The following is a 25834-nucleotide window of genomic DNA, read 5'->3' as shown; positions in this document are numbered from 1 at the left end:
ACTTTATTTATCTCTCTATAGTCGATGCACGTCCTCATCGACCAATACTTCTTTTTCACAAACAATACCGGTGCTCCCCAAGGTGACACACTGGGCTTGATAAATCCCTTGTCCAGGAAATCTTGCAACTGTTCTTTCAATTCCTTTAACTCTGCTGGAGCTATTCTGTACGAAGCCTTAGATTTCGGGGCCATCCCTAAAGGTAAATCAATCCCAAACTCAACTTTTCGATCATGAGGCAATCCTAGAAAATCTTTTGGAAACACATCAGGATAATCCCTCACTATCGAAATATCCTCCAACTTTAATTCCCCTTCTAGTACCTCTTTCACATAGGCTAGATACCCCTAGAATCCCCCCAAAAGCAATTGCCTCATCTGAACTACTGATAATAGCTGCGGGGAGGAGCGCACGCGTATCCCCACATATCGATATTCTAACTTCCCTAGAGGTCTGAAAACTACCACTTTCTTATGGCAGTCGATACTAACATAACGGGCAGCTAACCAGTCCATCCACAAAATCATGTCAAACCCATGCATATCCAGAACCACCAGATTAACAATGTTGTAGTTTATTTGATTTTGGGGCAACACATTCCTTTGTAGCCTTGGAATTTGTTAAATTATGTGGGATGGAGGTTCAAACACTGGACACTAGTTTATCTATGGCTACACCAAAGGGGACCATAACAATGTGTAGTAGAGTACTAATTGGAACCCGTCTAAGTACTCTACTACACATTGTTATGGTCCCCTTTGGTGTAGCCACAAATAAACTAGTATCCAGTGTTTGAGCTTCCATCCCACATAATTTAACAAGTTCCCAGGCCACAAAGGAATGTGTTGCCCCCAAATCAAATAAAACTACAGCTTTATATGACAAAATGTAAACAATACCTATCACCACGTCGCCTGCTGCCTCTGCCTCTCCCGGGGTTAGTGTATATACCCACGCTGGGGCAGTAATCCTCTACTGGTTGGCTCAAGGTGTTGGATAGTTCCCTCAGTATAGTCTGGGAATTGGCGCAACATTCAGAGGTGCTCAACAATCTCATGCCATGTGGCTTAGCCAACCGCATTGTTAGCAAGTAATCACCCCAGCCCGGCACTCTCCAGAATGTCTCTTGTGGCATCGTGGGCAAGTAGGGGACACTAGACTCCCCTAAGGAACTTGGTATTCCCCTATCTATTGCTAGCCCACACCATGTCTCCTCCATTGGCCCTGGCTAGTGCTCACCTAAAAACTAGGAGGCCCAGGCCTCTTCTTCTAACTTTGTTCTCCCATACCCCTCTGTCGACTGGCTTCGGCTATGGTGGCTCTATCCACTAGTTTGTAAAAATCCCATATCTTCAATAGTGCCACTTGCTCATAAAGTTCCTGCCTCAGCCCTCTCTCAAATCTTTGGGCCTTCCTGAATTCATCGGGTATCATGAAGGGAGCAAAACACGACAATTCCAAAAATTTGGCAGTGTACTATGGCACCGTCAAATGGTCTTGCATTAAATTCAAGAACTTTTCTATCTTGGCATCCTTAACCGAGGAGGGGAAATAGTTGTCGAAGAAAATCTCTTTAAACCTTTCCGAGGTCAAAGCCACTGGTGCTAGCCTCTGCTACTCTAGGAGCCTCATAGCAGACCACCAACATTCGACCTCCCCTGTTAATCTGAATGTGGCATATAGTACTCTCTCCTCATCGGTGCAGTGCAGTACAGTCAGAATCTTTTCCATCTCCTAAATCTATTTTTTTGCCATGATCAGGTCTTTACTCCCTAAAAAAGTCAGGGGTTTCATCTTGGTAAATTATTCAATTGTGCAACCCTAGTCTACTGATGGGCCTCTCTGCCCTTTAGAACTCTGTGCTATCTTAGCCATGACCTATTAAGAAACACTACGCAGGACCGCATCCGAATCACTACAACCCATACTCGAGGGCCTCGCATCATCACCGCCTCCAGCATGAGCGTTGCTATTTCCAAGGTCCAGCTTGAAAATAGATCAGTAGCAACTTTAGAATCCTAACATCATAACACGCCTATTACATCTATTTACCTTAGATCCCTAGCCATATCCTCCTATACCATTTTCCTTTACATCCTCATTCCTAATATAAGATTCAGTCTTACCACTCAAAAAAAAAAAAAGAACTAGCAATAGATTACCAAGGCTTTCCTAAAATCGTCACCCTAAGAAAATCATGGAAACCACCACGAAATTTCCTCCCTATAAGTAACAAGACAAAACCCTAAATTCTAATCTTAATCCTCCCCAAAATCCATTCATATACTCTGGTATTGTTATTCACTGTATCCTAAAGTCTGCAGAACCTACCAACCTAGGCTCTGATACTAAACTGTGACCCCCTATTTTTTTTTCCGAACCAATTACCTATGATACCCTAATAATAATAATAATAATAATAATAATAATAATAATAATAATAATAAGTAACAAGACAAAACCTTAAATTCTAATCTTAATCCTCCCCAAAATCCATTCATATACTCTGGTATTGTTATTCGCTGTATCCTAAAGTCTGCAGAACCTACCAACCTAGGCTCTGATACTAAACTGTGACCCCCTATTTTTTTTTCCGAACCAATTACCTATGATACCCTAATAATAATAATAATAATAATAATAATAATAATAATAATAATAATAATAATAATAATAATAATAAAGACAATTGAGTCAATTCAGACCCAAAATGGGGTACTAGGAATACATCTGTCCACACACGTACTTTATCTATGTAGCAGAAAACATAACACGTTTAAACTTTATTTACAACACCAGAGTACTACATGTCTCCAAAATATACACATAACACCCAAAATAAGTCAACCACTAATTCAAGGTTTATACATCCATAATCATGCTTCTCAAAATAAACCCACATACCCTACACTATAGGGTGATGTATCCTCTATCTCGGAGCTCGCTCCGCCTAACTTTCCGAATTTCCTAAAATATTTAAGATCTTTGGGGTGAGACACTTCCCAGTAAGTAGGAATAAATTTTTATAAGTGTGTGGCAGTGAGTTTCAATGTATCATGTCATGTTTATAAAAAATATTAATTTAACTGAAGTATCATAGGAATCTGTACTCATATCCATAACATATATGTATATTTGTAACCGTATACTTCTTCAAAAATATAATCATGCTCAATAAATATTTTAGTATACAAAGTATCATATATGTCAAAGTATTAATATATGAGTGTTTCGTGCTAGTAATGAGGAAACCCATTCATATCATTGTCATGCAATAACCCCATATGACTAGGTTGTGCAACCCGAAGAGGGACTTAATCCTGGTTGGCTTGCCAGGCTAAGTCAAAATACCTTGTCTGTAATAGGATTGGCCCACCGCAGCCTGGTCTGGACCCTGGGGCAGTCAACATCTCTATGAATGCCCAATCGACTTTCAATACCTACACGCTTTTCGAGCTGTGTGGTTGCACTAATTTTATCACTAACAACGGTACCATGCTCTCATATCATTAATCAATTGGGTTATCATTTCCATCACTCATTTTTATATAAAAATCTATTTTCCCAAAAGCTTTCATTTCTCATAAAAATGCCCAAGCACATGAGTATCCATGTGTAACACATCTCCTTTGTAACTCATGGCTATGTATCATATCAATAATTATAAAACTATCACATCTATGTATATCTCAAATCATCATATCATATCTGATAAAAATCATGTTTGTTTAAATCTCATATCAGCATAACTTTTAAAACATATCTATTCATATCTCATCATAAACCCCATTCAACATATAAATATTCACAGATTCATTTTCCAATAATTCACAATCATTTCTCATCCCACACAGATTTTTAATAATATTTAATCATATAATAATTTATCCAATAATACGTTGGATATTTCCAAACTACCATTTCATATATTTATACCTGACAAGTCAAAAAAATCACATATATATTATTTGCATCATACTTTAATTTAATCAATTAATTTCCAGAAATTCCTAACATAATTTAATTCCCCTTACCTGGTTTATTAAAAAGCCTGCTAACAACCCTAAATCTTACGCCCGCAGTGTTCGAAACTCAACACCTTGAAATTCATATTTTCCCCAAACCAATCAATTTAACTCCCTAGAATAATAATTATTTTAATATTTCCTAGGCCCACACACTCCCAATAGCTAATTAAACTTTAAAAATAATTAACAAATATATTTCCACTATCCGACCCTAGCCTTGGAGTGGTGCCTAGGAAACCCAAATTAAAAATCTGCTCTGGCCAATATGACGAGGATCAAACCTAGTACCCTATGGTGGTGTCCGATCGTCAATTTGGCTAGAGATTTAAGGAAAAATTGAGGGGAGAAATAGAAAGAGAAAGAGAGAGAGAGAGAGAGAGAGAGAGAGAGAGAGAGAGAGAGAGAGAGATTACCTTACCCCAAGAGTGGTACCTATGACGCTCTTACAACAAATCCACTTTGGTAAGAATGTCTGTGGTGGAGAATGGAACCCAGGGGTATTTTCTGTTTTTTAATCGGTGCACGTACCGCTGAGAAAATCGAGGAGAGAGGAGGTTGAATGGTGGAGAGAGAGAGAGAGAGAGAGAGAGAGAGAGAGAGAGAGAGAGAGAGAGAGAGAGAGAGAGAGAGAGAGAGAGAGATGGTGAGAGAAAGACATTCAGGAGGGGGGCATCTCAACTTCTCGCCTAAAGCTTCAAAGAAGCTTCAGGTTACATCTTTGATTATATATATATATATATATATATTATAATATTATAATATAATATTATATTATTATATATTATATTATTTAATTTATAATTATTATTATTATTAGGATCACTATAGCATAGCCCTTTCTCTTGAAGACAAACGCATTTGCAATCTTTTCCCACAGCTTTACACCAATCATACTCATCTTAATCTCCTAAATGCACATGTCAAGGACAGGCTTCCAACTGTAAAAGATATGTCTTCCCTTTCATGGAACTAAGGGAACAAGCAGTGTCTACATCTATGTTCTGAACCCTCTTTCATGACAGTGGTATCTAGTTTCTCATGAGTCACCATGGACAAATCCCTTTTAGACCCTCTGTTCCTCATTAGCCCTATTGGCCTTGAAAAAATGCAATAATCAACATGCCAAGTTTTTCTCCATTGAGAACTATTTGTCCCAGGATCTAGTGAAACTAATTTTTTCCATTTTATGGTGCTTCATAGTTTAACTGCTAGAAATTAGTTTAGATATTGCTTCACCACCAGCCCTTTGGTTGAATGAAGTAAATAATGATTGACTAAACTCATGATCAGTTATTTACTTAACTGCATCAACATACGTGCAGTTGTATACTAGGCTTCAAAGCAATGCCTAGTATACACATTGTTGTTATAGGCATATTTTATAACAACAATGTGTATACTAGGCATTGCTTTGAAGCCTAAATCTCCACCTATATGTTCACTTAGAATCTCTTCTAAATCTCATCCCCAACAAGAAAAATGAACGAGTCCCACTTTGTTGTGCCAGACACCCCACTTGTGTCAAACACCAATACTATAACTATTTCTATTGAATATATAATCAAAACTAAAGCAATGCAGAAACTAATAATAAAATACAGTAATTAAGAACAACACAAGAATTTACGAGGTTTGGTACAGAATTACCTACATCCTCGGGCGCCGACGATTAATCTACTACTTCTAGAAAAATTATAACTTGGGAAAATTTCAAATTACCAATAGTAATTAGAAATACTATAGAGTACAAATATTATTTGTAATGGTGAGGGAAGCTTTTTATATAGCTTCAACCTAAAGTTCAATAAACATTTCCAACCAATGTGGGACAAAAACCAACACACTTAACTACCACTTTATCTTGTATTTGACAATCTTATGTTATATAATGGAAGATTGTTTGTGTATGGGACTTGATTTGGAAAGTTATGTTAGATCAAGTGTAGAGACTCGAAAAATTTATTTATGAAAAATAATAAAGGAAAAGAATAAGAAAGGGGAAGGAAATTTAAAAAGGGACATCAGCAAGGGTTCGTTGACGAACCTAGAGTCTTCGTCGACAAATGTCCTTCTAAGTCTCGTCGACGAAGTACACGTGGCTCGTTGACGAGAAGATATCGAGAGTGAGGGAATTTCAAAGAAATTAAGGTTCGTCGACGAACTAGCCTCCTCGTTGACGAAGCGCCTTCATGGGCTCATCGACAAATCACTTTAACTCGTCGACGAAGCCTGACCTATAAATAGCCCCTCCATCATTTTCAATGTGATTTCTCTCTCTCTCTCTCTCTCTCTCTCTCTCTCTCTCTCTCTCTCTCTCTCTATTTCTCTCTTTGATTTTTGCTCCGTCTAAACCCGTTTTGATGATCAGAAGTTACCACGAGGTTCGTGGGGAGATTCTCTACAACTTAGCCGGAGCGGATTGTTGATTTGGAGTTCTTAGGCACCACTTCAAAATTAGGGTGAGTAAGGTGTTTTAGGGTTTAAGTGTTTATTTGAAGTATATAGGCCCTAGGAAGTGTTAAGTGAGAAATATTTTGGGAGATGAGTTGATTGATCTGGGGAAAATGTGAATTTTAGGGTTTTGAGTTTCAGACACCGCGGGTGTAGGATTTTGGTTTTAATGGGCCTCTTAGTAAGTCAGGTAAGGGAAATAAATTATAACAGTTATTTTGAGAAATATGGGTTGAATTAATACATGAAAATAAGAATATGATATTTTGCCTGAAATTATTATGATACAAATATCAAATAAAATTGTGTGGCATATGAGTTATATTGAATTGTGATGTTTTGGGATTTTAAAGATATGAAATGATGAATTGTGTTTTATTGAGAAATGTTGAAATACTCGAAAAGAGATATATACTATTATAAGAATTGAATGTGTTTTGAAAATATGAGAAAGAAATTAGAAAATGATGAGAATATTGAAATGTGATATATACCATTATGAGATGAGATATGAATACTAAAATGTGAATATTGCAATGCAAATACTGCAATGTGAATATGAAAATGTGAATATTGCAATGTGAATACTAGAATTGTGAATATGGAAATGTGAATATTGCAATGGGAATATTAGAATGTGAATACTGAAACGGGAATACGAAATGTGAATGATGAAATGTGGAAATGAGAATCCTGATGGATGGTTGTTGATAAAGAGCACGATACCATTACAAGCAAGGTGTTAGTGCAACTACATGGTCTCATGAAGAGTGTGGCATGACAGTCGATTGGGCCTTCAGAGATATGTTGACTGCCCCTGGGTTCGGACCAGGCTGCGGTGGACCAATCGTACAACAGATGGATAGGTAGAGTTCTTATTTTGATTTAACCGGGTAGGCCAACTACAGTTTAGATATAACCTTCAGACAGCACAACCTTGACCATGGGGGGAAGCGTGGCATGGAAAATATCCTCAAGCCAGCCATGAGTTACAGATGGCACATAGATTGGTTACCGAGGACACTCATAAGCTAGATGTGAAATGGAAATGAGAAATGAAAGAGCGTGAGTTTAATAACATAAATAATTAGGGAAAAGTAAAACTCTCCGCCTGAGGGTTTACTGAGTAAGATGAGTGCCCTGATAAGTATCAGTTGCAACCTCACTTGAGATAATCGGGTAAGGTTACAAACGATACCAGAGCAGAGGGGAGTTATATGTATAGGCATGTAATCTCCCCTATCCTCGAGAATTTTCACTGATAAATATAGATTGCATGTGAATGAGTTTGAATAATGGAATTAAAGCATATGAAATCTTATGTTTTATATCTATATGATTATGAGTATAATTGGTATATTTTTCTTTGATGGTATTATCACTGAAATGAGTATATTATGATATAACGAAACTCATACTGCCACACACTATAAATAATTTATTCCGTCTTACTGAGATGTGTCTTACCTAAATATCTAAATATTTCAGGGAACCGTGATAGACCAGGAGTTAGAACTCCGAGATAGAGGGGAGCTGGAACCCTAATAGACAAAGTGGGTGTTTTGAACTAGGGATGTATGATTCCCCTAGAGTTTTTGGTTGATTTTGGGTATATATATACGGATGGTTAGAACTCTAGTTATTTGTATTCTGAATAGTTTATAAATATTGACTTCCACTATTAGGGCTGTTTGTATGACTGTTTACCCGGCACCCACTTCGGGTTGGGTTACTTTTAAATGGTATCAGAGTTTTTGACATGCTCGATATTTGATTAATATTTATTATTTATTGGAGAAAAAAAATGGTATGAAAATTGGGGCGTCACATAAAAAAAAAAAAAAACCTCAAATACAACATGAGAAGAGACTATCTGGATCCCATCTAATTTGTCGACTTGGGGATTAAAATATAGTTATTGGAACTTTTTTTATAGTTTGTTACTATATTTGAGTATTTGATTCAATCAAGAGATTTTGAAAATGCAAAAGTGAGGGTAGAAATACTCAGAATACAAAGGTGAACAATTGGCCACAGTATAACTAGTTACTAGCAATTGTATATAGAAATATGCATGTTCACATCTAACAATAGGCCCTAGTACCAAATCCATGTGTTCAGTTTGCATGAATCATGGATTTTTGGTGATTCAATTGCTAAATTACATGTGATGCATGTCGTTGTGCCCTGAAGATAGAGGAATCTGTAATCCTTTACTGACAAACTTCACACCAATCAGACTCATCTTTTTTTCCTAAATGCACACCATGTCAGCCTTCTAACTGTGAAAGAAATTGTTAATTACTGCGTTATATGTAGACCCATGAATTCCTTTTAAATCTCATCCCCAGAAGGAAAAAAATAATAAAGGAGTCTTATTTAAGTACTGGTTTTAACATTTATTTGACAATGTACTCTTATAATATAGTAGGATTGTTTGTGCATGGAACCCAATTTGGAAAGTTATAACAAATCAAGGGATATTAAAATGTAATATAAGAAAAGACTATCCCCTATTGACCTTCAAATTGAAGTTGAGTTATTGAACTTTTACAATTGGTTTAGTAGGTCGGAACATCTGACTTAGTCGAGTAACTTTGGCAATGCTAAAATGGAGGTAAAAAAAATGCTCTATATACATGGCTGAACAGTTATTAGTATGATGTTGATTGACATTAAAAAATAAACATGTTCCTATCTGATAATTCTGTTTCCAAATCCATGTGTTTAGCTTGCATGTAACTTGGATTTTTTTATTACTGGAGCAACTACTAAAAGTAAAAAAAATAATATTCCACTTGATGGTGGTTGCAACATAGAAGTGAAAGTCAAAAGGCTGCTTTGGGAAAGAAAAGAAATCTAGCTTGAAGGTGAAATTTCTCTATTAAGCTATTGCTTCAAAGGCAATTTGGCATTGCTAATTCAACTTGTGAAAGCAAATATCATATACTATTCTTCTCACTAGGTTCCTAGGCTGGTATATTGGACATTTTGGTTGTTCGGATATAGAGAGGTAAGTGGATCCTAACATACATTATTTAATTTGAAAACAAAATATTTTGTTGTTATTGAACATGTTTTGACAATGACGGTTTCTTGCATAAACTTATCATAAATGATGACTATTTTTGTACTAAAAATAGGGTCAATGACATGATATTTATGAATTAATATTTCTACTTATCTATGCTCCAGGTATACGTATTGTTTTACAAAATGTTTGTGAATCAAAGTTCATGAATTGTATGTTTACAAATTTTCTTCTTAGTTTTGGAATTTGCATGTGAAGTACAATTATGTTTTTATGAATGATAACTACAACAAATGGTCCCTAATAAGTGGGATAATTGACAGTTAAAACTAGTCTTGATTGCCCTACCCACAAGAATAAAGTTGGCACACAAATTATGAAATTGTTGATACGGCCTACGCCATGGGTATAAAGGGATTGCAGCATGATTTTGAGAGTAAGAATTGAAAATGATTATGCAAGGAAAGAAACAAATAATGTTTAAAAGTTTGATTTATGAATTGAATTATGAGATTTACATAAAGCCTTTGATTTATGGATTTGTCTGCATTGCTTACCAAGTGTTAAAATTCATGTTTATGCATACGATTATGATATGTGATATATGAAATTGTGCTTGATCCAGTATTGTGTGTGAAGTTGTACTCGTTAAGTAGTCATATCTTACCCTCTTCTCCTCCCCATAGATGTTTAAGCTAATTGAAAGACTAGGTGCAACTTCCAGGCTTGTGGAGGTATGTCTCAAGATGGAGATACTTGCAATTAGATGGAAATTCTTATTTAATCACTATTATCTTGGCATTCTTGTTGGAAATATTTGAGATCATATGATTTTATTTGTAATTTTTAAGGATTTTTATTTGCAATCTTTGAAGTCGGTATCTTGTGGATTTTGTTTAAGGAGTGGTGGACAACATATGTAATTTTTTTTTATTGAACTACTGTTTATTGGTGATTGTTATTTATGAAGATGTAGAGAATTGTTATTACGATGAGGCCATGTTATGTCGTGGATCAAGGGGAGTGACAAAACCAGTCTCACGCCCCTAACTAAATAGGGTTGGTTAGGAATTATGTGATATGTATTAAATCGATGAGTATAATGTTTGTCTGAAAAGTGGATAGTGTCATTTTTTTCACGGAACATCTAGTTGAACTTCTGGACATTAGATGCATTTTTTCAGTGTATTTTAAATATCTCTCTCCACCCTACTAGTGTATTTCATTTCCCGTTTCCTTATTCTAGGCTTGCCAATAATAGGGTAGGAAGATATTCAGAAGAGATTTCTTTTGTGAAGCATTAAGAGGAGTTTAAATATTATTAGGTGATTTGAGTTGTGAAATGAGCTCTTTCTAATGGAAATTTGGGAGTCAAAAGTTTAATTGAATTCAATAGGCCTTTGTTGAGCAAATGGCACAAGAGATTCATGGTGCTTGGTGGAAAAGGAGGAACTATAAAAAAACATAATGTAATTTTTGCTTTTCTTGAATTAAATTGTACAGACCAATTTATAGTATTTATAATACAATCAGAAGATATAAATATGGAAATAATCTCCTAAACAAATTTCTCTTAATAATATATAATATGTACTTCCCTAAATTACTCCAAGATATTCAAAGATACTTGGGATTTCTACACTCCCCGTCAAGTTGGATCATAGATATTGATCATATCCAACTTGCGAATGAAATCATCAAAGCTCTGGCAGGCTAGCCCTTTAGTAAAGATGTCAGTAGTTTGTTCCTTGGTAGACAAATGGTTCCTTCTTCAACCTTCTCTTTGATAAAACGTCAATCCACTTCTACATGCTTAGTCCTGTCACGTTGAACTGGATTAAGAAAAATATTGATGGTTGTTTTGTTGTCACATTAGAGTTTGATAGGGAATTTCACTGGGATTTGTAATTCTTCCAAGAGTTTCCGTAACCACAGTCCTTCACATATCCATTGTGCAACTGCCTTGAATTCAGCTTCAACATTGCTTTGAGCCACTACATTATGTTTTTTGCTCCTCCAAGTTACCAAATTTCTCCATACAAAGGTGCAATATCCAGTAGTAGACCTTCTATCGTTCGTTGATCCTACCCAATCCGCATCTGTGAAAATTTCTACTTCCTTGCTTTCACATTACTTGAAGAAGAGTCATTTGCTCAGAGAACCCTTGAGGTACTTGAGGATCTTATACACAGCATCTAGGTGAGTCTTTTCGGTGAATGCATGTGTTGACTTACCACACTTACTGTAAATGCAATGCAGGTATGGTATATGATAGGTAAATTAATTTACCAACCAATCTCTGATACCTCTCCTTTTCAACTAATATTTTGCAATCTTCAACCCTCTTTATTGCTTCAATTGGGGTTTCACTAGGTTTGCATCCAGGCATGCTAGTTTCGGTTAGGAGATCAAGAATATACTTTTGCTAAGAGACACTGATACCCTTTTTTGATCTAGAAACTTCCATTCCCAAGAAGTACTGCATTTGTCCCAGATCTTTAACTTCAAACTCGGCAACTAGAACTTTCTTTAATCTTTCCATCTCCATTGTATCATCTTCAGTTAGGATTATATCATCAATATACACTATCAGAATTGTTTTCTTACCACTTTCAGACTGTTGGAAGAATATAGTGTGATCTAATTGCCCTTGTCGATATCCTTGATTCTTTATCACTTTCGCAAATATGTCAAACCATGCTCTTGGAGATTGCTTGAGTCCATACAAGGACTTCTTGAGTTTACATACTCTGTTTTCTTTACCCTTCTTACTGAAACCTGGTGGTATTGTCATGTAGACTTCTTCTTCTAACTCACCATTTAGAAATGCATTCTTAATGTCGAGTTGCTGTAGTGGCCAATCTAAGTTAGCTGCCAAAGACAGGAGGACCCAAACTGTATTTAATTTTTCTTCCGGTGCAAATGTCTTTGTGTAGTTAATGTCATAGGTTTGTGTAAACCCTTTTGCAACGAGTCAGTCTTTATATTGTTCAACTGTCCCATCAGCTCTATATTTCACTGTGAAGACCCATTTACAACCAATTTTCTACTTTCCTCTTGGCAAATTCATAACGTCCCAAGTTCCATTCTTTTCCAAAGCCCACACTTACTCCATTACAACTTCCCTCCATTTAGGAATCTCCAAGGCATCCTGGATATTCTTTTGAATTTTTATCCTATCCAGGTTAGAAGTAAAAGCACGATATTCTTTAGATAGGCTTTTATAAGACATGTATTTTGACCAAGGATATTGAGTACATGACCTAGTTTGTTTTCTGAATGCAATGGGTAAATTGATGTCATCAGATACATGCTTATCATAAGGGAGTTCATGATATTGCCTGATCGGGATTGGGCGTGGACTCATGGTTGCTCGGAGCTATCATCGGTTCCAACTCTCTTGGTGCCTCAGGTATGAGATTATCCCTATTCTTTGTGTTTGGCTTTCTTGAGTAAACAAGTATTTCTGTGTTTTTTTGTTTTTCTGCATCTCCCCCTGAGGTTAAGTGATCTTCTGTATATGACAGGTAAGGAAATGATGCAATGGTAGACTCAGGAAATGATGCAACGGTAGACTCGGTGTATGGCACAGATTCATCAAAAGAGAAATCAAAGAACCGATCTTCACTCCATTTCTCCCCCTGAAGAGAGGGCTTTGGGAAGTAAGGAGTGGTTTCAAAGAATGTGACATCAAAGCTAACAAACACTTTTTTTTGTGACTGGATCATAACATTTGTAGTCTTTCTAAGTAGGAGAGTAACCAATAAAAATGCACTTAATGGCACAAGATTCTAATTTATCTTGATTATGAGCATAAACATGAACAAATACATTACATCCAAAGATTTTTAGGGAGAGACTGGAGTGGAGCTGAGTGTTAGGAAACCATTCCTGAAGTTTCTGGAGAGGAGTGGCAAAAGAAAGAACTTGACTAGGCATTCGATTAATGAGATGTGTAGCTGTTAAAATGGCATTGCCCCAAAAATATTTTTTCATATTTGTAGTGAACATCAATGCCTGAGCTACTTCAAGAATATGCTTATTTTTATGTTCAGCAACCCTACTTTGTAAAGGGGCATCCACATAAGAACTTTGATGAACAATTCCATTTTCTTGAAGATAATGTCCCAAGATATTATTGAAATATTCCATACCATTATCAGAACATAAAATTTGAATGTGAGTTTGGAATTATGTTTGAATCATGGAGTGAAATCTGGAAAAAATATAACAGACTTCAGTTTTATCTTTCAACAAGTAAACCCAACAAATACGAGTATGATCATTAATAAAAGTAACAAACCATCTCATGTGAGTGTGATTAAGAGAGTGTGAGGGCCCCCATAAATCACTCTGAATCATAGTAAAGGGTCTGGATGGTCTGTATATGGATTTTGGAAAGGAATTATGCTGGTGTTTTGTAAGTTCACAAATTTCACACTGAAATTCAAAAGGCGTTTTATTTGAAAAAATGGAAGGAAATAAATGTCTTAGATATTGAAAATTTGGATGACCCATCCTAGAATGCCATAACAAAATTTCACTATCACTAGAAGCAGATGTAGAATCACAAATAGTAGTTTTACATTGTTCACTCACATTAGCCTCCTCAAAGTAGTAGAGTCCCTCATACTCCGTAACACTACCAATTGTCTTCCCCAATGATAGGTCCTAAAAAACACAATGAGAGGGAAGAAATTTAGTAGAACAATTAGAGTTTTTAGTTAACTGGCTAATGGATAGTAAGTTGCGGGATAAATTAGGAACATCAAGAACAGACTCTAGTGTGATGGAGTTAGAGAGTCGAATATTCCCCTTGCCTGCAACAGACGAGAATGATCCATCTGCAATTTTAACTTTCAAATTTCTAGCACATGGTGACTATGATGAGAAAAGATGATAGGCATCGCTCATGTGGTCAGAAGCACAAAAATCAATAATTCAAGGAGTTTTGGATTTAGAGGTTATATTCAAGGCTTGCAAAAAATTACCTCTTTGGGCTAAAGAACCCAAAGAAATATTTGTGGAAGATGAGATAACCTTTTCATCTTGTGTGTAAAGGCAATTTTTCAAGTGTGGAACTCCATCAATTGATGCTATCAATGGTGCATCAACAGTCTTCTGATCATCTTTCTTCTACAGCGGGAGTGCTGTCTTTTCTTCTTTTTCTGTCTCAAAAAACTCACTTTCCCCTTTATTTTTCTATGTCGACTCTATGAGTCCAATCCTGTTTTGATAATGACAAATCACTTGGTATTTGACCTGTGCAATTGAGTTTGTGAATAGGATCATGATTTAGAATGCACGAACGGTGATCTTGATGTGGAAGCCACGAGGAACCTAAAATACATATCACTTGGCTAAATCCATGGATCTAGAAGAATAAAAGGATGGAGAAGCAAGCTTCAAGTTTGAGATCATCAACGGGAATGGGTATTTAGAATTAAATGTATTTACATGTCATACGATATATTTTGAAGCTCAAATATACTTTAGGACTCATGCATTCATGAAAAATTCATTTACATTAGTCCAGGTTGAATAAATTTTTTGAGGAAAATTTTAAAGGCCTTGTCAACGAACCCAATGGCCTTATTGACGAACGTATGAAGGCCATTCGGTGATGAATAGTGCTGTCTCATCGATGAACAAATATCAAGAGCCTAAAAAATTCAGGCAGTGCTCTCGTCGACGAACTCATGGCCTCGTCCACGAACGAGTGTTATACACTCATCGATGCTCTTACCCACTCGTCGAAAAAGATTGGGACGCTGATTCATGTTTCAGCACAGACACAGATGAAAACTCTTGTTTTTAATTTGATCCAACGACCAAGATTAAATCTAGGGCCGAGAACACTTATAAAACTAACCTAAAAACCCTAGTGCCTCACTTTTTTCATATTATTGGGAGCCTTGAACTTATACACATCTCTGGAAAGCATTGAACACATTGCTAAGCTCTTGCCTGCGATTTCAAAGCATTCACATCAAATCTAAGCTTGGGTTAAGTTGATTCTCAAATGGCATTCCTGCGAATATTGCACAATTAACGTGGGTATTGAAGTTTGGTGATCAAACTTCTTGTTGGTTTATTCTCAAAGTTTTTTTTTTTTTTTCAAATGTATTCTTGAATATTTTTATTTGAGAGATTGATCTTGATTTATTATATGTGCATTTTGTGAAAGATCATTATTTGGGAAAAAAAAATTTGGGAACAATATTCTAAAGTGTTGAAACCCTGTAATATTCAAAAGTATATTTTTATTCAAAGAGACCTACTTTATTTATGCAAAAAGTATTTGAGAAATGTTGATCAAATCTTTGAAAAACTATCAAGTTTTATTGTTTACTCAAAGATTTAATCTTACGAGTTATTTGATAGTAAGAACTTAGATTTACATAATATTCAAGTCTATTTTTTTAAGGATCTTATTTGATATTCTTGCATAAAGTGATTCAAAATCAAACCCCAAGATCTCCAAAGTATTTATTTATAAAAAAATAAATTTTGGGAGATATTGCTTGAAGGGTAGATTTGTGAAGCATATCGTTCGACTTATAAAAGTCATATTTTTACATGCATACTGAGCTTCAAGTATTTATCATATGATTATGTGTTAGGATTTCTATTGTACTCACTAGCTTGTGGAGAAGCAATATTGAGTTTGTGCAGAATTCTAATTTTATATTGTAATCACGGTTCGGGTTGTGAACCGGGTGAGGAGCAAGTTGTGCCTCTTGTGAGCAGCGGCGTAGGAGGAAGTTATACCTCTTGTAAGCAGCAGATTGTAAGGGAAGCTCCGTCTCAGTTAAAGGAGCGGATTATTTAGTGTAATCCTTGAGTGGGTTACTCAAGGTGAGGATGTAAGCTGGGGTAGGCCGAACCTCATAAAATCGAGTTTGCATCTCTTTTATCCTTATCTTTATTTAAATTTCGCATAATCATATTGTGTATGTGTTGATCAATTGGTGTATGTTTGAATAATTGGGTAACATTGTATGCTTGATAAAGACACTTAAAACTATGAATTGGGTTGATTAATAAAATTGCTTGAAATTGTAATTAACAGCTTGCAATTTTGAAATTATCGTTTACAAAATTAGAATGTAAAGGATCTAGTTTTTAAAATACCCAATTCACCCCCCTCTTAGGATAACATCGTAATTCACATTTGGTATCAGGGTAGGTTTACTTAGACTTAACCGTTAAATCACATGGCACACATCAGTGTAACCCCATTCGGTGAGAAACACTCGTCCACTAGACCACCAATTTTCTGCGTTGTAAATTGCACCTATTGGAAATGAAGGATGAGTATATATCTGTTGAATGTAGATTGAAAAGTATGGAAAATAGTTTTAAAGGGAAACCATGTCCCTATGAAAGTAGTTGATAAGATAAATGTACCCAAAACTGAAGATGAGTATACTGAAGAAGATTGGAAATCTATGCAAATAAATGCTACTACAATGAACTTGCTATTCTGTGCACTCGATGTAAATGAGTTTAATAGGGTGATGGCATGTAACACTGCTAAAGAGATTTGGTAAAAATTAGAAGTTACATAGGAAGGTACTAAGGAAGTAAAAGATAGTAGGATAGATATGCTTACTAGTGAATATGAGGCATTTAAAATGACTACTGATGAATCTATTCAATCCATATACACTAGATTCACACACATCATGAATTCTTTAAATGGTCTTGATAAAGCTTACCCTACTTATGAGTTGATCAGGAAAATACTCAGAGGACTACTGCTAGTTTGGGAAGCTAATGCTACTACAATAGCTGAAGGAAGGAATCTGAAGGAGATTTCATTTGTTGAACTAATCAGATCGCTCATCACTTATGAGCTAGAGATAAATGAGAGGAAAAATGAGCAAAATAAAGTAAGGAAAGTTACAGCACTTAAGGCATCATCTAATAGCTCTAGTGAAGGAAGTGATTCAGATTCGGATGATAACATGACTCTTCTCACAAAGAAATTTGGAAAGTTCATGAGAAAGAACAAGAAATACACTAGAAAATTCAAGGGCTCAAAAACAGAAAAGGAAGAAACAAGCATAAAGAAGCAAAAGGAAGATCTTCCTATATGCTATAACTATAGAGAAGTTGGGCATATCAAGCCCAACTACCCCCAACTAAAGAAAGCGTCCAAGAAGAAGAAGAAGACATTAAAGGTTGGTTGGGATACTCACAGTACTAGTAGTTCAGAATCTAAATCCAGTGATGACAAGATTTCAAATCTGTGTATGATGGCTCACGAAGACCACAAGGTATAATCTTTTTGTTCTGCTTCATCTTATTATTGCAGCGATTCAAAAAATGAAAATGGCATGCTCTCTTATGACGAATTGCAACAAGAATATTTGTATACACTTAAAATGCTTAAGAAAATGAATAAGAAAAATTCTGTTTTGAAGTTAAAATTGAAGGAACTTTCAAAGTCAGTAGAAAGTCAAAATGAATCTCATGCATCCTTAATGAGAGACAAGGATTTGAAAATTGAAGAGTTAGAAAGGGATTTAAAAGATAAATCTAGGATTATCTATAAATTTATAGAAGGACAAACTAATTTTGAAAAACTCCTTGGAATTCAAAGAAACTCCCTAGAAAAGGAAGGTCTTGGTTATAATGGAAAGGATAACCTAAAATAGAGACATCTTTACATGGGATATTTCATAAAAGAGTCAAAATATTATGTTCCAACTAAAAACTATTATAAAAATATTACTTGTTTTAAATGTAAGAAGTTGGGTCACATATTGATTGTCCTTTTAAAAATAAAGATGTCAAAATTAAGAAAGTCTGGAAAGTCAAAGGAGAATCTAGTACTAACCCCCACAGACCCAAGAAAATATGGGTACCAAAAATAGTTATCTGATTGTGTCTTGCAGATGTTCTTGAGATTGTCCTCCTCGAAAGACAAGTGGTATATGGATAGCGGATGCTCGGTACATATGACAAGAGATAAAGCTAAATTTGTATCCATCATATCCAAAGATGGAGGATTTGTTACATTTAGGGATAACTCGAAAGGTAAAATCATTGGAGTTGGTAAGGTTGGTAAGGAACCTTCACTTGTCATTGATAATGTGTTATTAGTGATGGATTGAAACACAACTTATTGAGTATAAGTCAATTATGTGATAAAGGTTTTAAGTCTTATTTGAACATGAAAAATGCATCGTAGAGAACAAATCTAAAAACAAAGTACTATTTACTGGAGATCGTAATGAAAATGTCTACACCACTAGCTTTGACAATCTTGTTTCTCAACATGTTACTTATTTATTTTCTATGAATGAAATTAGTTGGATTTGGCATAGGAGACTAGGACACGCGAACATGGACTTGATATCTAAACTAGTTAAGGGAGACTTAGTTAAAGGATTGCCTAAGGCTAAATTCATGAAAGATAAAATATGTGATGCATATATGTCAACTAGGAAAACAAGCAAGATCTAGTTTTAAGAAAAAGAAAGTTATCTTTACTACAAGGTCACTTCAAATGCTACACTTAAACTTATTTGGTCCAAGCCCAACTCAGATTTTAGGAGGAAAATCATACGCTTTCGTCATAATTGGTGATTATTCAAGATATACATGGGTACTATTTTTAGATCACAAAGATGAAGCATGTGAACAATTCATAAATCTGTGCAAGAAAATTCAAAATGAAAAGGGATATACTATCACTAAAATCCAAAGTGATAAGGTAGAATTTAAAAATCAAGGCATGGAAGACTATTGCAATTCATTAGGAATAGCTCATAACTTTTCGGCTCCTAGAACACCACAATAGAATGGTGTAATTGAAAGAAAGAATAGGTCTATACAAGAAATGGCCAGAACAATGTTTAACGAACATAAACTACCTAAGTACTTCTGGGCTGAGGCAGTAAATACTGCCGGCTATGTTCTAAATAGAGTTTTGATTAGACCATCTCTAAATAAGACTCCTTACAAATTATGGAATGGCCATAGACCAAACATATCATATTTTCATGTCTTTGGCTGTAAATGATTTGTGCTTAGAGACAATGAACACTTAGGAAAGTTTGATGTGAAATCAGATGAAGAAATATTCATAGGGTATGCCTTAGATAGTAAAGCCTACAGGGTATATAATAAACGAACATTAGCTGTTGTAGAATCTATCCATGTGGTATTTGATGAGTCAAATCCCTTCTCCAAAAAGACTGATGAGGATGAAATTGAAATAAATAAGGAATTTGAAAAACAATCTGTTGAAAATGGTTCAGATAAGAGAAATGAAGCTAAGGAACCATCTGTTGAAAATAATCCAACTAAAAATGAGGTTAATGAACTACCTAGGGAATGGAAGTACATAAAGAATCACCCCATTGATGAAATAATAGATGAGCCATCCCGAGGAGTAGCCACACGATCCACACTCAAAATTATGATTAATTATTATGCATTCCTATCTCAGGAAGAACCTAGGAATGTGAGTGAATCAATTGAGGATGAATCTTGGGTGATGTCCATGCAAGTTGAGTTAAATCAGTTTGAGAGAAATAAAGTATAGACATTAGTTCCTAGACCTGAGGATAAGGCAGTTATTGGAACAAAATGGATATATAAGAACAAGAAAGATGAACATGGGATATTTGTTAGAAATAAGGCAAGACTAGTAGCTTAGGGATATAACCAGGAAGAAGGAATAGGTTTTGAGGAAACCTTTGCACCTATAGTTAGAATGGAAGCCATTCGAATGCTTTTAGCCTATGCTGCTTATAAAAATGTCAAGTTGTATCAAATGGATGTCAAAAACGCTTTTTTAAATGGCTACATAAGTGAAGAGTTTATGTAGAACAACCTCCAGTTTTTGAAAACCATAAGTATCAAAATCACGTTTATAGACTAACAAAAGCCTTGTACGGTTTAAAGCAAGCTCTTAGAGCATGGTATGAAAGACTAAGCGATTTTCTACTAGATAATGGATTTATCAAAGGGAGGATAGACACAACACTTTTCATAAAGTCTAAGAATAATAACATGCTCCTAGTTCAAGTATACATGGATGATATCATATTTGGAGCAACAAATGAAAAGTTGTGCAATGAGTTTGCAAGTACTATGCAAAATGAATTTGAGATGAGCATGATGGGTGAACTATATTTCTTCCTAAGACGTCAGATCAAACAAGCAAAACATGGAATTTTTATAAATTAATTGAAGTACATTAGAGATCTACTCAAAAGGTTTAATATGGAAGATGGAAAAATACTAAGGACACCTATGAGCTCTTCATTGAAATTAGACAAAGACGAACAAGTTATACCAGTGGATGTCAAGCTCTATCACGAGATCATTGGTAGCTTACTATATTTGTCTGCTAGTAGACCTAACATAATGTCAGTGTAGTTGTGCACAAGATTTCAGGCTGCACCAAAAGGGTCACATTTATTAGTTGTCAAACGAATACTTAGATACCTGATAGGAACCATTGAACTGGGATTATAGTATCCTAAGTATACATCCTTTGAGATTATTAGCTATTCAGATGCTGATTTTACTGGTAGTAAAGTGGACAGAAAGAGCATGAGTGGCACATGTCATTCCCTAGGACATTCTGTAGTATCTTGGTTTTCAAAGAAGCAAAATTTAGTTGCTCTTTCTACAGCGGAGGCAGAATACATAGCGGCAGGAAATTGTTATGCTCAAACGCTATACACGAAGCAAAAATTGATGGATTTTGGATTAAGCTATAACATAATTCCTATAAGATGCGACAATAAGAGTGCAATAAACATCTCAAATAATCCTATATTACATTCACGAACTAAACATATAGAAATTACACATCATTTTCTTCGTGATCATGTACAAAAAGGAGATGTGACACTTGAGTTTGTATGTACCAATGAACAATGGGTAGACATATTCATGAAACCACTTCCGGAGGATAGATTCATCCAGATTATGCGTGAATTAGGTCTTATGCATAGTTGAGAAGTTGTCTAGAAGTATATTAGACTACATAATTATGGGGTACCAAAATTAACAATTAAACTCAAGACATGGTTATCGCATGGTTAAGTGTTTGGATTTTAATGACTGATTTGCTTATACTTGCCTATGCAAATTGAAATATTGTGTTTATACACATTGACATTTGATTCCACCACACATACATACATTAGAAAGGCTGAGGAGAACTTGAATAACATAGGGGGAGAAGTTGAGATTTTATTTTATTTTATTTTTGCACAAATGAAATACTTAAGTCGGAATATTTGAATAACTACCTTTTTGTTGATGTCAAAAGGGGGAGAAGAATATAAGTTTTTTTTTTTTTTTTTTTTAAAAAGCAAGCAGAGAAAAGCATATATGTACATGAGTTATACGTGCAAAACTATTGCCTGTTTTTACATGGTATATGAGCATATTTCATATTGGCACATAAGTACATGAGTTATATGTGCAAAACTATTGCCGGTTTTTATATTGTATATGAGCATATTTCATAGTGCTGAATTTTATATTGTGCATTATTTGAGGGGGAGCTTTGTTAGGCGTAACCCATTTTCTATGTTTACTCGTGTATTTGTCATCATCAAAAAAGGGAAGATTGTTGATTCCATGAGTCCAATCCTATTTTGATAATGACAAATCACTTGGTATTTGACATGTGCAATTGAGTTTGTGAATAGGATCATGATTTCGAATGCACGAATGGTGATCTTGATGTGGAAGCCACGAGGAACCTAAAATACATATCACTTGGCTCAATCCATGGATCTAGAAGAATAGAAGGATAGAGAAGCAAGCTTCAAGTTTGAGATCATCAATGGAAGTGGGTATTTAGAATTAAATGTATTTACATGTCATATGATATATTTTGAGGCTTAAATATACTTTAGGACTCATGCATTCATGAAAAATTCATTTACATTAGTCCCAGTTGAATAACTTTTTTGAGGAAAATTTTAGTGGCCTCGTCGACGAACCCAATGGCCTCATCGACGAACGTATGAAGGCCACTCGGTGATGAAAAGTGTTGTCTTGTCAATGAAAAAATACCGAGAGCCTTAAAAATTCAAACAATGCTCTCGTTGACGAACTCATGGCCTCGTCGACGACCAAGTGTTATACACTCGTCAACGAACTTACCCACTCGTCGACAAAGATCGAGATGCTGATTCACATTTTAGTGTGAACACTGACGAAAACTCTTGTTTTTAACTTGATCCAACGACCAGGATTAAATCTAGGGCCAAGAACACTTATAAAACTAACCTAAAAACCCTAGTGCCTCACTTTTTGTATATTATTGGGAGCCTTGAACATATACACATCTCTGGAAAGCATTGAACATGTTGCTCAGCCCTTGCCTGTGATTTCAAAGCATTCACATCAAATCTAAGTTTGGGATAAGCTGATTCTCAAAAGGCATTCGTGCGAATATTGCGCAAACAATGTGGGTATTGAAGTTTGGTGATCAAACTTCTTGTTGGTTTATTCTCAAAGTTTTTCTTTTTCAAACGTATTCTTGAATATTTTTATTTGAGAGATTGACCTTAATTTATTATATATACATTTTGTGAAAGATCATTATTTGGGGAAAAAAAATATTTGGGAACAATATTCTAAAGTGTTGAAACCCTGTAATATTCAAAAGTATATTTTTATTCAAGGAGACCTACTTTATTTGTGCAAAAAGTATTTGATAAATATTATTCAAATCTTTGAAAAACTATCAAGTTTTATTGTTCACTCAAAGATTTAATCTTGTGAGTTATTTGATAGTAAGAACTTAGATCTACATAATATTCAAGTCTATTTTTTTAAGGATCTTATTTGATATTCTTGCATAAAGTGATTCGAAATCAAACTCCAAAATCTCCAAAGTATTTATTTATGAAAAAAAAACTAATTTTTGGGAGATATTGCTTAAAGGGTAGATTTGTGAAGCATATCATTCGACTTATAAAAGTCATATTTTTACATACATACTGAGCTTGAAGTATTTATCATGTGATTATGTGTTAGGATTTCTATTGTACTCACTAGCTTGTGGAGAAGCAATATTGAGTTTGTGCAGAATTCTAATTCTATATTGTAATCACGGTTTAGGTTGTGAATCGGGTGAGGAGAAAGTTGTGTCTCTTGTAAGCAGCAAACTAGGAGGAAGTTGTACCTCTTATAAGTAGCGGATTGTAAGGGAAGCTCTGTCCTAGTTAAAGGAGTGAATTATTTAGTGGAATCTTTGAGTGGGTTACTTAAGGCGAGGACGTATGCTGGGGTAGGCCAAACCTCGTAAAATCAAGTTTGAATCTCTCTTACCCTTATCTCTATTTAAATTATGCGTAATCATATTGTGTATGTGTTGATCAATTGATATATGTTTGAATAATTGGGTAACAGTGTATGCTTGATAAAGACACTTAAAACTACGCATTGGGTTGATTAATAAAATTGATTGAAATAGTAATTGGGAGCTTGCAATTTTGAAATTATCATTTACAAAATTAGAACCTAAAAGATCTCTCTTTTAAAATACTCAATTCACCCCCCCCCCTCTTGGGATAACACCGTAATTCACATCTTCTTTTCTACTTCCTTAGAAAAATACTTGTCATCAAACTTTTCTACATTAACTGCAGAAATGTCAACCTTGGTAGAAGTTGCAATCACGTAAGACTGGTTCACATAGCTTAAAGGAACACCATCAACCTTAAATGGGCCAATAACTAGAAGAAACCTAGATGGAAGTTGTCTCAGAAAAACAATTCTCTTCCCCTTAAATATCCCAGCACATAGAATCAAAACCATCCCAGGCATAATGCTCGCTCTGAGCTTGGTGGGTTTGGGCTTGCCCTTGTTGACGAGCGGCTTTTTTACATCATCGGCAGGGTAGAACTTGGGCGGTTTCTCTACTTGCTTCTATGGTGCTGGCTTGGGGTCATGGTGGGGGAAAACGCCACCGTGTTTGGCCTTGATGGCCCAGATACCACGCTTGTGATACATCTTGGATCTCGAGAATTTCTCGATACCTCGTACTAGTTCTGTATTCTAGGTAGTTCTAGATTTCCTAGCCGCCGACGCCATTGGTGAAACCTTCACGACTCTTTGAAGCTGGGCGAGGGTTGTCACAGACTCACAAGACTCCGCTAGTTAGCTATGGGCGGTAGTCGGCGACAGTGACAAAAACTGAAGGTATGAAACCCTAACTCGAGAGGTCTTCCCTCTAATGTAGAGACGAGACAAATCACAGGCTGAAACTCTGTTGGAGGACCTCATAAGATTCAGAGGTTATCGAACCTCTACTTTGGCTGGAAGTGTCCGCCATTGATAGTTAGGTTTAATCTCCTAGCTCTGATACCATTTGTTAGTGCCGAAGGAGCCCATGGGTGGGCTTGATACACATAGGTGAACACCAACTTGACCCAAAAGCTTAAGCCTATTGGATTTTGGGTCCAACTATGTAAATAAGTACCCATCATCCACTCAAATTTTTCAATGTGTGACAAACTCACAAGTAGAATTATCAACAATCTCTCCCTCACTTGTGAGTTTCAACTACTCCCCTTTGAACGAAAATCGTCTTCTTTATGAGAGTAAGCTTAATTCCCCAACAGTCGCTCAAGTGGGCTTTACCACTGGCATCTTACGTGCCTTAGATTGTATTCCACGTGCCTCTGAACCAATCCTACCTCCCACGTCTTGACCCCATTTGGATCCATCCCTAGCCTAGATGATCCTTATTGGCCTTGGTCACACACTTGGTCCTCCAACTATTAGCACGTCAGGAAAATTAGCTTCACGCCTCAATTTTTACAATGTCACTCACCCAGAGTTACTAACCATCGGCTCTAATACCATAAAACAAAATGTAAGTTATGTATTTCTTGAATTAAATTGTAGAGACCAATTTACAATATTTATAATACAATCGGAAGATCTAAATATGGAAATAATCTCCTAAACAAATCTCTCTTAATAATATATAGTATATACTTCCCTAAATTACTCTAAGATATTTGAAGATACTCGGGATTTCTACAGAAGTGGTGTAGTCATGTCATATGGTTTGAAACATATTGGGTGGATGACTAAGGAGGTGATGATTACTAAAAAAGTGATGATTGATTTCTTTGAATTGATGAAATTTAAATTGGGAAACCAGGATACTATTCTTAGCATGACAACTAGTGTAGAGATTCCACTAACGAAATTGATTACTTGAATAGTCTGTTTTGGAAAGAGAAAGGATACCTTAGTGAGTTAATGCACATCCTCTGAGGTACAGTGTTGGCTGTCCACTTGTTGAGAAGGGGAATTAACACCT

The 25834-nt window shown here is 35.5% G+C and overlaps 1 pseudogene; it reads right to left on the bottom strand.

Moving 5' to 3' along the window:
- Positions 1-1881: 1881 nt before the first annotated feature.
- LOC131158580 (large ribosomal subunit protein eL6-like) lies at positions 1882-24594 on the bottom strand (annotated as a pseudogene).
- Between the last annotated feature and the right edge of the window lie 1240 nt (positions 24595-25834).

The sequence above is a fragment of the Malania oleifera genome, chromosome 6, assembly GCF_029873635.1.
Source record: "Malania oleifera isolate guangnan ecotype guangnan chromosome 6, ASM2987363v1, whole genome shotgun sequence".
NCBI lineage: Eukaryota > Viridiplantae > Streptophyta > Magnoliopsida > Santalales > Ximeniaceae > Malania > Malania oleifera.
Note: the sequence above shows the minus strand (reverse complement) of the source record. Positions and strands in the feature narration are given on the sequence as shown.